Source organism: Bubalus bubalis, chromosome 2 (assembly GCF_019923935.1).
Source record: "Bubalus bubalis isolate 160015118507 breed Murrah chromosome 2, NDDB_SH_1, whole genome shotgun sequence".
Lineage (NCBI taxonomy): Eukaryota > Metazoa > Chordata > Mammalia > Artiodactyla > Bovidae > Bubalus > Bubalus bubalis.
The window spans coordinates 12,492,743-12,505,770 of record NC_059158.1 but is presented as its reverse complement, the minus strand read 5'-3'; the positions used below and the strand labels follow the sequence as shown (position 1 = coordinate 12,505,770).

Below are 13,028 nucleotides of genomic sequence, written 5' to 3'. Positions count from 1 at the left end.
TAGTTAATCAATATCCGCCATCTGATATAGATACAATAAAAAGAAAAGGAAAAAAATGTTTATCCCTGTGATGAGAACTCTGAGGATCTGTTCTCTTAACAACCTTCCTACAGATCACACAGCAGTGCTAACTACAGTCATCATGCTGTAATTCATCCTAGTATTTATTTCTAACTGGAGGTTTGTACCTTATTACTATCTTCCTCTGACCCACCCCCCCCCATAGCCCCTACTTCTGGTAACCACAAATCGACTCTTTTTTTTTTTTTTCTGTGAGTCTGGTGGGTTTTTGTTTGTTTGTTTAGATTCCACATGTAAGACAGATCACACAGGATTTCTTTCTCAGACTTATTTCTCTTAACATGATGCCTTCAAAGTCAGTAGACTTTTAAAATTCTTCCATATTGAAGAAGGTGGAAAAGAAAGGTCGCTTCAAAAGCAAGCCAGGTCTTGTGGAAAATTCATGAATACCTTCCTACCTTCTTACTTTCCCTTCCTGGCCATTATGAAGGAAAGGTCTTAAGAGATTTGAGGAAGTCCCTGAACCAGGGTTGTTATGAGCTGTATTGTGTCCTTCCCAAATTAAAAATGTTGAAGTCCTAATCCCTGGAACCTCAGAATGTGACTGTATTAGGAGGTAGGATCTTTAAAGAGGTACTTAAGTTAAAACTGAGGTCATTAGTGTGGACCCTAAACCAATCTGACAGGTGTCCTTATAAGAAGAGGAGATGAGGATGCAGAGACTCAAAAGGGAAGATCATGTGATGACAGAGAGAAGACGGCCATCCATAAGTCAAGGAGAGGCTTCAGAAGAAGCCAGCCCTGCTGACACCTTGATCTTGGACTACGAATCTCCAGAATTGTGACAACACACCTCTATTTGTTTAAGCCATCCAGTCTGCGGTACTTTGTTCTGGCAACACTGGCAAACTAAGTAAGGATGTAATAACAGTATAGGTTTCCCAGGTGGCTCAGTGGTAAAGAATCCCCCTGCCAAGGCAGGAGACTCGGGTTCAATCCCTGGGCCAGGAAGATCTCCTGGAGGAGGAAATTGCAACCCACTCTAGTATTCCTGCTCGGAGAATCCTATGGACAGAGGAGTCTGAAGGTCTACAGTCCACGGGGTACGACGAGTGAGCGATGGAGCACACACACAATGACAGTGCAGGAAAAGCAAACAAACACCCCAAACCCTCAATAAACAGACAAATAAAACCTCTCGAAACAGTCCCTGCCCCAAACACAGCTCTTCCACGTTTCTTGGCTAATGACAGCCAAAGTCGGGTTGAAATGCCCTTCCTAGAATTTCACTCTTTAGAAGGCAAACATTTCCCTCTTTGAGAGACTTTTTTTTTTTTAACTCCAAATTCAACACCCAATCAAAGGTGTGTTATACAGGTTTCCCCAGAAGGCAGTTGATTTTTAATTATGGGAACACCAGTAGAAAGCATCCTAATTTTCTCCCATGATTTGCTCAGCCATGATGCTCTTGATGCAATGACATTTTTGAGAAAGGCCAGAATATTTGAATTGTTAGTGATAGCTGGCCTATTGCCCCAAGAGGAAAAAGAACCAGAAACTGTGTATTTACAACGTTAGCTAGATTTATTAAGGCCATCCTTGTTTATCTCTAACTTCCCAAGAACAAACTCTAAAGTCTGAGGAGACAGTACTCTGGAAGATATTTTATATTGGTTATCTGATGAAAGCACCATAAAGATTGAGAAAGTTTTCTTTTGCCTTAGTTTGGCAATTGCATGAAGAATTGTCCTCAATAAAAAAAAAAAAAAAAAAAGCAATGCTGAGACAACTAAGCACAACGGCTACTTGCAAAACCCTAATAAATAGTACAGCTTTTATTCTGTGCCAATAGATTTCTCATGCGCTTTAAAGGAGGCTTACATTTTCCAGCTCATCCTGAACTTTCACAGCTGGAATCGAAAACACAAGAGAGAACATTCGAGTTATGGTGTGATTTCAAGCAAATGGTGGGAGGGGGGAGGGGAGCTGTTAGAAGAACTCCCACCTGTTTATGCATCAAGCACATGAGCTTCCCAGGTGGCACAGTGGTAAAGAATCCACCTGCCAATGTAGGAGACTCAAGAGATGTGGGTTCAAGCCCTGGGTTGGAAGGATCCCCTGGAGTAAGAAATGGCAACCCACTCTGGAATTCTTCCCTGGAAAATTCCATGGACAGTAGTTGGGCTACAGTCCATAGGGTCACAAAAGAGTTGGACATGACTGAGCACACACACGCATACTCAATACTTAGAGTTTGAATTGCACTGAGGTCAGTCACCTCTACATCAAGGCTTTCCACTGATAGATTATTTTAGAGGCATCTGGTTTTTTTTTTTCCCCCCAATGGAATGCATTGGTGCTGGCTTTTCAGACAGAGCTAGAAGCTAGTGTGCTTTGGAATGACTTTATTTTTATCTACTTATTTAGACAAGTAGCCATGGACCTTAGCCACGGCACCTGGGATCTTTGTCACATCACGCAGGATCTTTCATGGTGGTGCATGGATTCTCTAGTTGGTGGTATGCAGGCTCAGTTGCTCTGTGGAATGTGGGATCTTGGTTCCCACACCAGGAATTGAACCTTTGGGCCACCAGGGAAGTGCCTGGAATGACTTTAAATTGGCCAGTTTTACATGTCTCACCCAGATTACTTTCTAAAAAACTTATCACTCAAGTTTTTTTTTTTTTTTTTTAATTCCGAGGGACACTTCCCTGAAGGAAAATCATTTTTCAAGACTTATGTGAAAATTAGCCAAAAAAATCTCCCTTTCCCTTCTCCAGGTTTCTGTGGCTTGAACAGAAGGTCAAAATGGCCAAACCGGAGAAGATGCATGTGCAAACTGCAAGTTTCAGCGAGTGTTTTTCCAAGGGCTGTCTTAGCTTGATGGGACTGTACTTGGGAGAGTATTTCAGGACTCCATGTCTTTATGACCCTAGTTTCTAAATGCTTTAAAGTTGAAGAATTGAGACCCATTATCAGATTCATCTCAGTTTAGCTCCAGAAATAATTGTTTTGCAGAAAGTAAAACTAAAGAGCTTTATCAGCGAGCTTTGTAGAAACTTTACCCAAAAAGGAAAACCAAATTCCCACTCATGCTGTTTTGTAAGGGAGGGAACAAACTCTGGGAGTTTGACCTTAAAGATGTGCCATTGAGTAAAACAAAATAAGCTTGTTATTTCTGGAATCCATGGTTCTTGTGTAGTTCTATGTCAGGTAGAAAATGGATCAATCTGCTGTTATTTCTTTTAAAATAATTTCTTTTCTTGATTATCCTCTTTATGTGAAAATTGGAGAATAAAGATGGATAAACATAAGTAAACAATGTTGTTGTTGTTCAGCCACCCAGTCATGTACAACTCTTTGTAACCCCATGGACTACAGCACACCAGGCCTCCCTATCCCTCACCATCTTCCAAAGTTTGCCCAAGTTCATGTCCATTGCATCACTGACGCCCTCTTCTCCTTCCATCCTAAGTAAACAATAAACATCCCTAAATCCACCACAAGGAGAAAAACACTGCTAAATGTTTATTTTTTTTCTTGTAGATATAATTACTAGAGATATCTTCAAAAATAGCAATGCCTTCTTTGTAAATAATGGCTATTAAGACCATAAGGAATAGTTTTGAGTTGAATTTAAGAGGTTTAATTAAAACAAGCAGGCACAAAAAACAGATAAAAATCCACCCATATATTGGCAAGTTCTGTGAAACTATCATTTTTAGAAGGGATATTTTAAATATAAATGCTACGGAGACATTACTGTTACAACTCAGGCAAATTTAACAGCATTAAAGTAAAAATTGGACTTTTTAAATATTTGAATCCCACCAATGTTAAAAAATCCTAAGAAAGCTCATATCAAGCAGTACATCTTAGCCAACCACACTACCAAATATCAATCACGATCACTTTGACTTAGGTGTTTTTGTATCAACAAATTTCACCAGTTGATTCCACTTGAGTACACATGAGTATATTGCACAGAAAACATAGAAAGATACTCATCAAAGTGCTAACACAGGATTTTCATTCAATTTTATTGCCTAATCCATACATACTAAATTTTCTAATTAAGTATGTGCACTTCTTTTGTAATGAATGGAAAAGTTTTAAAGCATATTAACCAGTTTTGTACCTTTAATGGTGCAAAAAAATTTATATAGGTGTTATTAAATTTATAGATATAAAAATATTAAGACTCTCACCATTAGGGAAGTAGCTTCAGGAAAATATGTTCAGAAATTATTAGAATAAATTATTCAGATGAAGAAGAATAGTTAACATTTTCTCAGGCAAAGGTTATCCAAATCAGCAACAGTGTTTACATCTAAAATATATCATTTGGGCACATCCTAATAAATGGAGCAATTGTTTTCACCATTTTAAGTCAAAAGCAATTTGTTTTTTAAATCAGAAGTGTTAATTTGCATTAACTTGCTTTGTAGATATTTCTCTAGACTAATTTCCTGTCATTGTTCCTCTAATTTAGAAATTTCCACTGTCCAGGAATATTTTGGAGGTTTCAGAATATCCTCATGATCATACTTTCAGAAGCATCTGCACATTTAAGACAACTTGAAAATTAAAGACATCTGCAAAACTGTCATAGAAGTCAATCTAAATAAATTAAACCAACTGAGCTCCATGGATGTACATGATACTATGGTAGCTGCCATTATATTGCATTATAGCAACTTCCTTGGAAAATATTTTTATATGTCCTTAAGAATTTATATTCCATATGTGTCTTATTTTATGACTATTAAACTCTTAAACTGACTGGTTCAAAGTTGGGAAAGGAGTATGACAAGCTTGTATATTGTCACTCTGCTTATTTATCTTATATGCAGAGTATATCATGTGAAATGCCAGACTGGATCAATCACACACTGGAATCAAGATTGCCAGCAGATATATCAACAACTTCAGATATGCAGATGATACCGCAGAAAGTAAAGAGGAACTAAAGATCCTCCTGGTGAGGGTAAAAGAGGAAAAGCAAAAAAGCTGGCTTAAAATTAAACATTAAAAAAATTAAGATCATGGCATCCAGTCCCATCACTTCATGGCAACTAGAAAGGGAAAAAGTGGAAGCAATGAGGGATTTTATTTTCTTGGGCTCCACTCTGCAGATGGAGATTACAGCCATGAAATTAAAAGACACTTATTCCTTGAGAGGAAAGCTATGACAAACCTACAGTGTATTAAAAAGTAGAGACATCACTTTGCTAACAAAGGTGCGTATAGTCAAAGCTATGGTTTTCCCAGTAGTCATGTACAGACGTGAGAGTTGGACCAAAAAGGAGGCTGAGCACCGAACAATTGATGCTTTTGAATTGTGGAGCTGGAAAAGACTCTTCAGAGCCCCTTGGATTGCAAGGAGATCAAACCAGTCAATCCTAAAGCAAATCAACCCTGAATATTCACTGGAAGGACTGATGCTGAAGCTGAAGCTCCAATACTTTGGCCACCTGATGGGAAGAGCCTACTCATTGGAAAAGACCGTGATGCTGGGAAAGAGTGAGGGCAAAAGGAGAAGGGAGCAGCAGAGGATGAAGTGGTTATATAACATCACCAACTCGATGGACATGAATTTGAGCAAACTTCAGGAGACAGTGAAGGACAGGACAGCCTGGCAGGCTGCAGTCCATGGGGTCAGAGAGTTGGACACAACTTAGCAACTGAACAACCACAACAACAAAACACTTAAAAATATACTCAAGAATTCCAAAGGCTTTTTTGCTTTTATTCCTTAAAAATCCTTCTTAAAGAATCAAATTCTGCCATTTGCAACAATAAATGGACCTGGAGGGTATTATGCTTACAGAAATAATTCAGACAAAGAAAGACATACTATATGTTTTCACATACATATGGAATCTAAAAAATTTAAAAATAAATGAATATAACAAAACAAAAACTGACTCATAGACACAGAGAACAAACTGGTTACTTGGGGAAGAGAGGTGGGAGAAAGAGCAAAATGGCGAAGGGAATTAAGAAATACAAACTATTAGGTTTAAAATAAACAGGATACATGCATGCAATGTATAGCACTGGGAATATAGCCAGTATTTTATAATAACTTTAAATGGATTTTAATCTATAAAAATATTGAATCACTATGTTGAATACTGAATATAACATTGTAAATCAATTATAATTCAAATAAAAATTTTTTTGGCTGCACTCTGTGGCATGTGGGATCTTAGTTCCCTGACCAGGGACTGAACCTACATCCCCTGCATTGGAAGGGGGAGTCTTAACCCCTGGACGCTGGAGAAGTCCCCAACTATACTTCAATTAAAAACAAGTCTTCTTAAAGAGTAAAATGAATGAACTATGTTTGAAAATGAATTGCATTGCCCTGATACCTATGAGAGAAGCTTCCAATATGCATAAACTCCTACTTAAATTTTTTATACAAATCTATCAACAACCCCTTATACTCATCAGCACATCCTCCCCCAGTAATAATATCTGAGAAATCAACTATTTCAGACATACAGGAAAACATAGAAAATAATGACAGGCACCTCTGTATATGAAAAATAATTTAATATTTCATTGGGGCCAAGGATCATCTCTGATATACCTTTACTGACATTTCCAAAAAACAGCTGGAAATGCAGAGGTCTGGAGCACAGGACAGATATCTCTTCAGAAAGAACCTCAGGGGTAGCACTGAAGCTTGATGCCAAATTGTTGTACTTTTCTTATAAAGGTAGAATAGTTGCAAATCAGGCATTTTTAGTGTAATTTTTTTCTGCCAAAGCATTTAGCAAACCACAGGCTAAAGAGCCTTTTCTAAAGTAATTTTTTTACTTTTCAGACAACTTACACTGTTGCTTATCAATATACTTTAACTTCTCAGAATCATTCAAAGCCTTTTTTAGGGTTTTGGAGCCACTAACCCAACGAACAATGTATGTTTGTCAGTTCGAACTTCCTGTTTTTTTATTTTTCTTTGCCACTGTTCACAAGTGTGAACCCGATTTCTCATCATTTTTAATTTTTGTCCTAGATTATCGTAGGAAGCCCTCACTCTGAAACTTACATTTTATTATCAGAACAAGAACACAGTTTTGCTGACATGATACATAGGCCGCTATTTTCTCCAAGCTTTCAATGTGTCACCTGTCTCAGAAGGGTAGGTATGTGATACAAAAAGTCAAGTTCGATGGAAATCTAAAAGTTTATACAGTGATTCACAATAATTTGTGTCCTTATAATATCTCATCAATTCTTCTGCACTCAGCTTTCTTTATAGTCCAACTCTCACATCCATACATGACCACTGGAAAAACTATAGCCTTGACTAGACGGATCTTTGTTGACAGAGTAATGTCTCTGCTGTTTAATATGCTGTCTAGGTTGGTAATAACTTTCCTTCCAAGGAGTAAGCATCTTTTAATTTCATGGCTGCAATCACCATCTGCAGTGATTTTGGAGCCCAGAAAAATAAAGTCAGCCACTGTTTCCCCTGCTTCCCCATCGATTTGCCATAAAGTGATGGGACCGGATGCCCTGATCTTTGTTTTCTGAATGTTGAGCTTTAAGCCAACTTTTTCACTCTCCTCTTTCACTTTCATCCAGAGGCTCTTTTGTTCCCCTTCATTTTCTGCCATAAGGGTGGTGTCATCTGCATATCTGAAAGTGAAGTCGCTCAGTCGTGTCTGACTCTGCGACCCCATGGACTGTAGCCTACCAGGCTCCTCTGTCCATGGGATTTTCCAGGCAATAGTACTGGAGTGGATTGCCATTTCCTTCTCCAGGGGATCTTCCCGACCCAGGGATCGAACCTGGGTCTCCCACATTGTAGACAGACGCTTTACCGTCTGAGCCAGGTTATTGACATTTCTCCCAGCCATCTTGATTCCAGCTTGTGCTTCCTCCAGCCCAGCGTTTCTCATGATGTACTCTGCATAGAAGTTAAATAAGCAGGGTGACAATATATAGCCTTGGCGTACTCCTTTTCCTATTTGGAACCAGTTTGTTGTTCCATGTCCAGTTCTAACTGTTGCTTCCTGACCTGCATACAGGTTTCTCAAAAGGTAGGTCAGGTGGCCTGGCATTCTCACCTCTTAAAGATTTTTCCACAGTTTATTGTGATCCACACAGTCAAAGTCTTTGGCATAGTCAACAAAGCAGAAATAGATGTTTTTCTGGAACTCTCTTGCTTTTTCCATGATCCAGCGGATGTTGGCAATTTGATCTCTGCTTCCTCTGCCTTTTCTAAAACCAACTTGAACATCTGGAAGTTCACGGTTCACATATTGCCGAAGCCTGGCTTGAAGAATTTTGAGCATTACTTTACTAGTGTGTAAGATGAGTGCAATTGTGCGGTAGTTTGAGCATTCTTTGGCATTGCCTTTCTTTGGGATTGGAATGAAAACTGACCTTTTCCAGTCCTGTGGCTGCTGCCGAGTTTTCCAAATTTGCTGACATATTGAGTGCAGCACTTTCATAGCATCATCTTTCAGGATTTGAAATAGCTCAACTGGAATTCCATCACCTCCACTAGCTTTGTTTGTAGTGATGCTTTTTAAGGCCCACTTGACTTCACATTCCAGGATGTCTGGCTCTAGGTGAGTGATCACACCATAAAGAAAGCTGAGTGCAGAACTGATGCCTTTTAACTGTGGTGTTGGAGAAGACTCTTGAGAGTCCCTTAGACTGCAAGGAGATCCAACCAGTCCATCCTAAAGGAAACCAGTCCTGGGTGTTCATTGGAAGGATTGATGTTGAAGCTGAAACTCCAATATTTTGGCCACCTGATGAGAAGAGCTGACTCATTTGAAAAGACCCTGATGTTGGGAAAGACTGAGGGCAGGAGGAGAAGGGGACGACAGAGGATGAGATGGTTGGATGGCATCACCGACTCAATGGACATGAGTTGGGGTAAACTCCAGGACTTGGTGATGGACAGGGAGGCTTGGCATACTGTGGTTCATGGGGTTGCAAAGAGTCGGACACAACTGAAAGACTGAACTGACTATCTCATCTCCTGAATCTTGCTGCAACAACAGTCAGAAGATGATAAAAACGAACAAACTTAACCTTAGCTGTTCTTCATATTGAGATTTATAATTTTCATCATATAGGTTCTGATAGGAAGAGTCTTTCCCTGATAATACAGAAAGATGATAGTCCAGTCACAGAAAACACGTCTTTTCCATTCACGGATTGTTGTGCTGCTAACAACTGTGTGTGAGGCATATATGAAGCTCTAGTGCCTCTCTTCTGTATAACTGGACTTGACAAAATGCGTTCCGAGAAAATGCTGGAGTCATGGCAGGTACATGGGATTAGCTAGATTATTTGAGATCCAGGAAGGAAGCAGTGGTCAATAAAGGGCAATGATGAATAAAGACATACAAAATCATGGCAGAGAGAAACCAGAAGCGAAAATTAAGTTGAAAATCAAAAGCTTAACCTGGTTACCCACAATAAGCATAAGAGAGTAGACTGGATGGTTGAGAAGAATCTCATCTTGTACTTTGTCATTGTTTCAACTTATTTTATGGACCTAGCCGAAAAGACACCAACATTTTCCCTGTCTGGGTAGGTACTGTCTGGCTTCTGACAATGATGAATTTTATAATCACCTATAATTTTACTTTATGGGATTCTGAACATTAAAGCTGAACAGCAATCTCACTGTGCTTTACCTGAACACACAGGACTTCACTAACAATTTCTAAAATTGGAGAGAATTGCCAAAAGCATTCAAATTTACCAGCCTTATAAGTCTTAAAAATAATATATCAGAAACTAGTTCTCTGAGATGGAAAAAAATCCAAATTGCTATACATTTTAAAAATTAAAGCATATTTGATGTACAATGTTGTGTTAGTTCATGGTATACAGCAAAGTGATTCAGTTATACATATATATTAGTTTTCATACTTTTTCATTGTAGGTTATTGTAAGATATTGAATATAGTTCCCTGTACTGTACTTACTATACAGTAAGACCTTGTTGTTTATCTATTTTGTATATAGTAGTTTGTGTCTGCTAATCCCAAACTCTTAATTTATCTCCCCCCTTTCCCAAAGTACTATAAATTTTTTTCTACCAATGTTTGTGGAGTATGGACTGTATGCCACTCATCATATTGATTGGTTTTCCCTAGCTGTGTCTGCTTTCTAATGATAAATCTCAGTTTAAACCACCAATGTCATCATCTGAAGGATCCCTGCACAGTCAGCTGCATTTACTGGGTCATTGTTGTTCCCCTGGATAAACAGGCCCACGGTAAAGGGAAAGTTAGATCTTTTCTTTGAGATTCATTTGTGCAGGACACTGCTGAGATGACGTAAATCTTTAGTTTCCAGTTCAGTCTCAGGAGGTGCAAAAAATTGCAATAGCTGCTCTATGTCTTAAGACATCTCACAAGGTGGATTTACCAATAATTGTACCAAGCTGCTAATACAGACACAGGACTTGCCAGGTGGCACTAGTGATAAAGAACCACCTGCCAATACAGGAGACATAAAAGATGAGGGTTCAATCCCCGGGTCAGGAATATACCCTGCAGAAGGAACAGCAACCCACTCCAATATTCTTGCCTGGAGAATCCCACAAACAGAGGAGCCTGGTGGGCTACAGTCCATAGGGTCACACAGAGTCAGACCTGAGTGAAGTGACTTAGCACGCACTGATACAGCACTCTAATTGTCCTTAATCAGAAATCAGCTTCCTCTCTCCTTTTAAAAAATGTCTGTTGAAACTCTTCAAGTTGTACACTTAATTTATTTTTAATTTTTTGGTCATGTGGTATGTGGGATCTTAGTTCCCCAACCAGGGATTGAACCTGAGCCTCCTGCATTGGAAGCACAGAGTCTTAACCACGGGTCCACTAAGGAAGTCCCTCGGATTTCTCTGTTAAGGTTAGTAGAATCTTTGTCCGATTCTACTGATTGCTGTTCTCTAGAGCCATGCTTCCCACAGTGCATCCAACAGAGCCCCAGTTCCAGTTTGGTGAACAGCTCAACACAAACAGGGCATCCTGGTCGATGGAGTTTGAGAGGACTCTGCACACAGCATCTCCCTTTTGGCGAGTCCGGACCCACCTCAGAACACTAATGGAGTCACTAAAGAAGCCCATTTATCTCGTTTACCTTGATGTTTCTCAAATCTCTTAGCTCACAGAACGTTTTGTTCCACCCACGCGTCTCCCTCCGTTTTGTAGGGAACTGGTTTTCTGTAGAACAGCCTCCAGGAAAGGTTGGCGGCGGAAGCCTGTGAAGCAGCTTCAGAGTCACCGGGATCCGCCGGGCTGCTTACTGTGCGTGCGTTTGTCCTCTCGGTTACGCTTGTTCATTACCATGGAAACACTTTCTGGGGCATTTAATGGAGGCAAAGAAGTCTCTTCGCTCGCATTTCTAACACACACACACACACACACACACACACACACACGGAGGCAAAGAAGTCTCTTCGCTCGCATTTCTAACACACACACACACACACGGAGGCAAAGAAGTCTCTTCGCTCGCATTTCTAACACACACACACACACACACACACACACACAGGCTGTTTTCAGGAGCTATAATCATCTCTGAGAGGACTGCAGGCATGACCCTCCCACTCTGCACCGAGAGTCTATCTCCTCGTGCTGCTTCACCATCAGTCGTTTTTTGGTCAGCCCTGCCCCCACTTCCAATCACCACTGGCAGTCAGAATCTCTTTCCTCTCCTTTTTCCTCATCTTTTTTCTCTCTTCTTGCTCACACTGAACCTTGTGTTCGGAAAGGCAGACCATTTAGAAACAACACCCCTGCGTCACAGTATTCCTTCTACAGAGCAAACTGAGGGCTAATGACATTTGCTTGCCCTTCGTCTTCAAGTCTTGAGCTATCTTTTCCTATGTGCTGCCCCATGGCCATGCGATGCTTTTTTGTTACCCAGGAGAGATTTCTGGCTCCTTCCAAGTCCAGAGGACTCCCATAGCTTCTCCTGACATTAAGTCTCCCTCATGCCACAGATCACATATGCTCGAAATCGTATCAGTGCCGGAGGATGGCTGTGCTTGGTTTCTCACACTGACCCCGAAGGGAAAGTGTGGCTAACGCCATGTGTGAAGCTACACCCCCAAGAAACAAAAACCGTGATGTACATCCAGAATTCTATGAGGCACATGCAAGAAGACCATTTTTGATCTTTGGCTCAGCTCTTTAGATATAAAGCCTACAACTCTTGACTGGAATAAAGAGGAGATGATTATGTTCACACCTCTAAAGATATATCTAAAGACTGCTACCTGTTGGTCCATTTATTTCTTCATTTATTTAACAAATATATACTGAGCACCATATCTATGTGCCAGGGCTGGAGAGAAGAGGTGGAGCAGAGTGGTAACAAGATAAGCTCTCTTATGTCCCTGTCCTCTTTTGTCCAAGTAGCGTGGGGAGTGGATTAGTCAGAATTTTCCATAGAAGCAGCACCAGTAGGATGTGACTACATACAGAGTTTTATAAGGAACTGGCTCATGGGATTATGGAGGCTGTCAAGTCCCAAGATCTGCAGAGTGAGTCAGCAAACTGGAGACCCAGGAGGCATGATGGCTTAAGTTTTCCCATCTGAAGCAGGGTTGGGACCCAGCACACTGATGTTCAGTTTGAGTCCAAACACAGAAAAAGCTGATAGCCCCAGTTTGAAGGCAGTCAGGCAGGAGGAATTCTCCCTTACTCAGGGGAGGCTCAGCCTTTTTGTTCTATTCAGGCCTTCAGCCCATCGGATGGGGCCCACGCACGAGTGTGCTTTGTCTAGTCTACTGATTTAAATGTTAATCTCATCCAAAAAGCATCCTCACAGAAAAGTCCAGAATAATGTCTGCCCAAATATCTGGGCATCCCATGGCCCGGTCAAGCTGACGTATAAGATGCGTCACTGGGGGAAGACAGACAGTAAACGTAATGGATAACTAAATTATATGGTATGTTAGCTGTTAAAAGTCATAGGGAAGAAAATAGAGTCAAAAGAAGGGAATCAGATAT

General features: G+C 40.3%; 1 protein-coding gene across 1 annotated transcript in view; it reads right to left on the bottom strand.

Annotated features, from left to right (window-relative positions):
* Nucleotides 1-13,028, bottom strand: part of CAP2 (cyclase associated actin cytoskeleton regulatory protein 2) — a 136,242-nt gene that overhangs the window by 46,072 nt on the left and 77,142 nt on the right. The window lies entirely within an intron of this gene.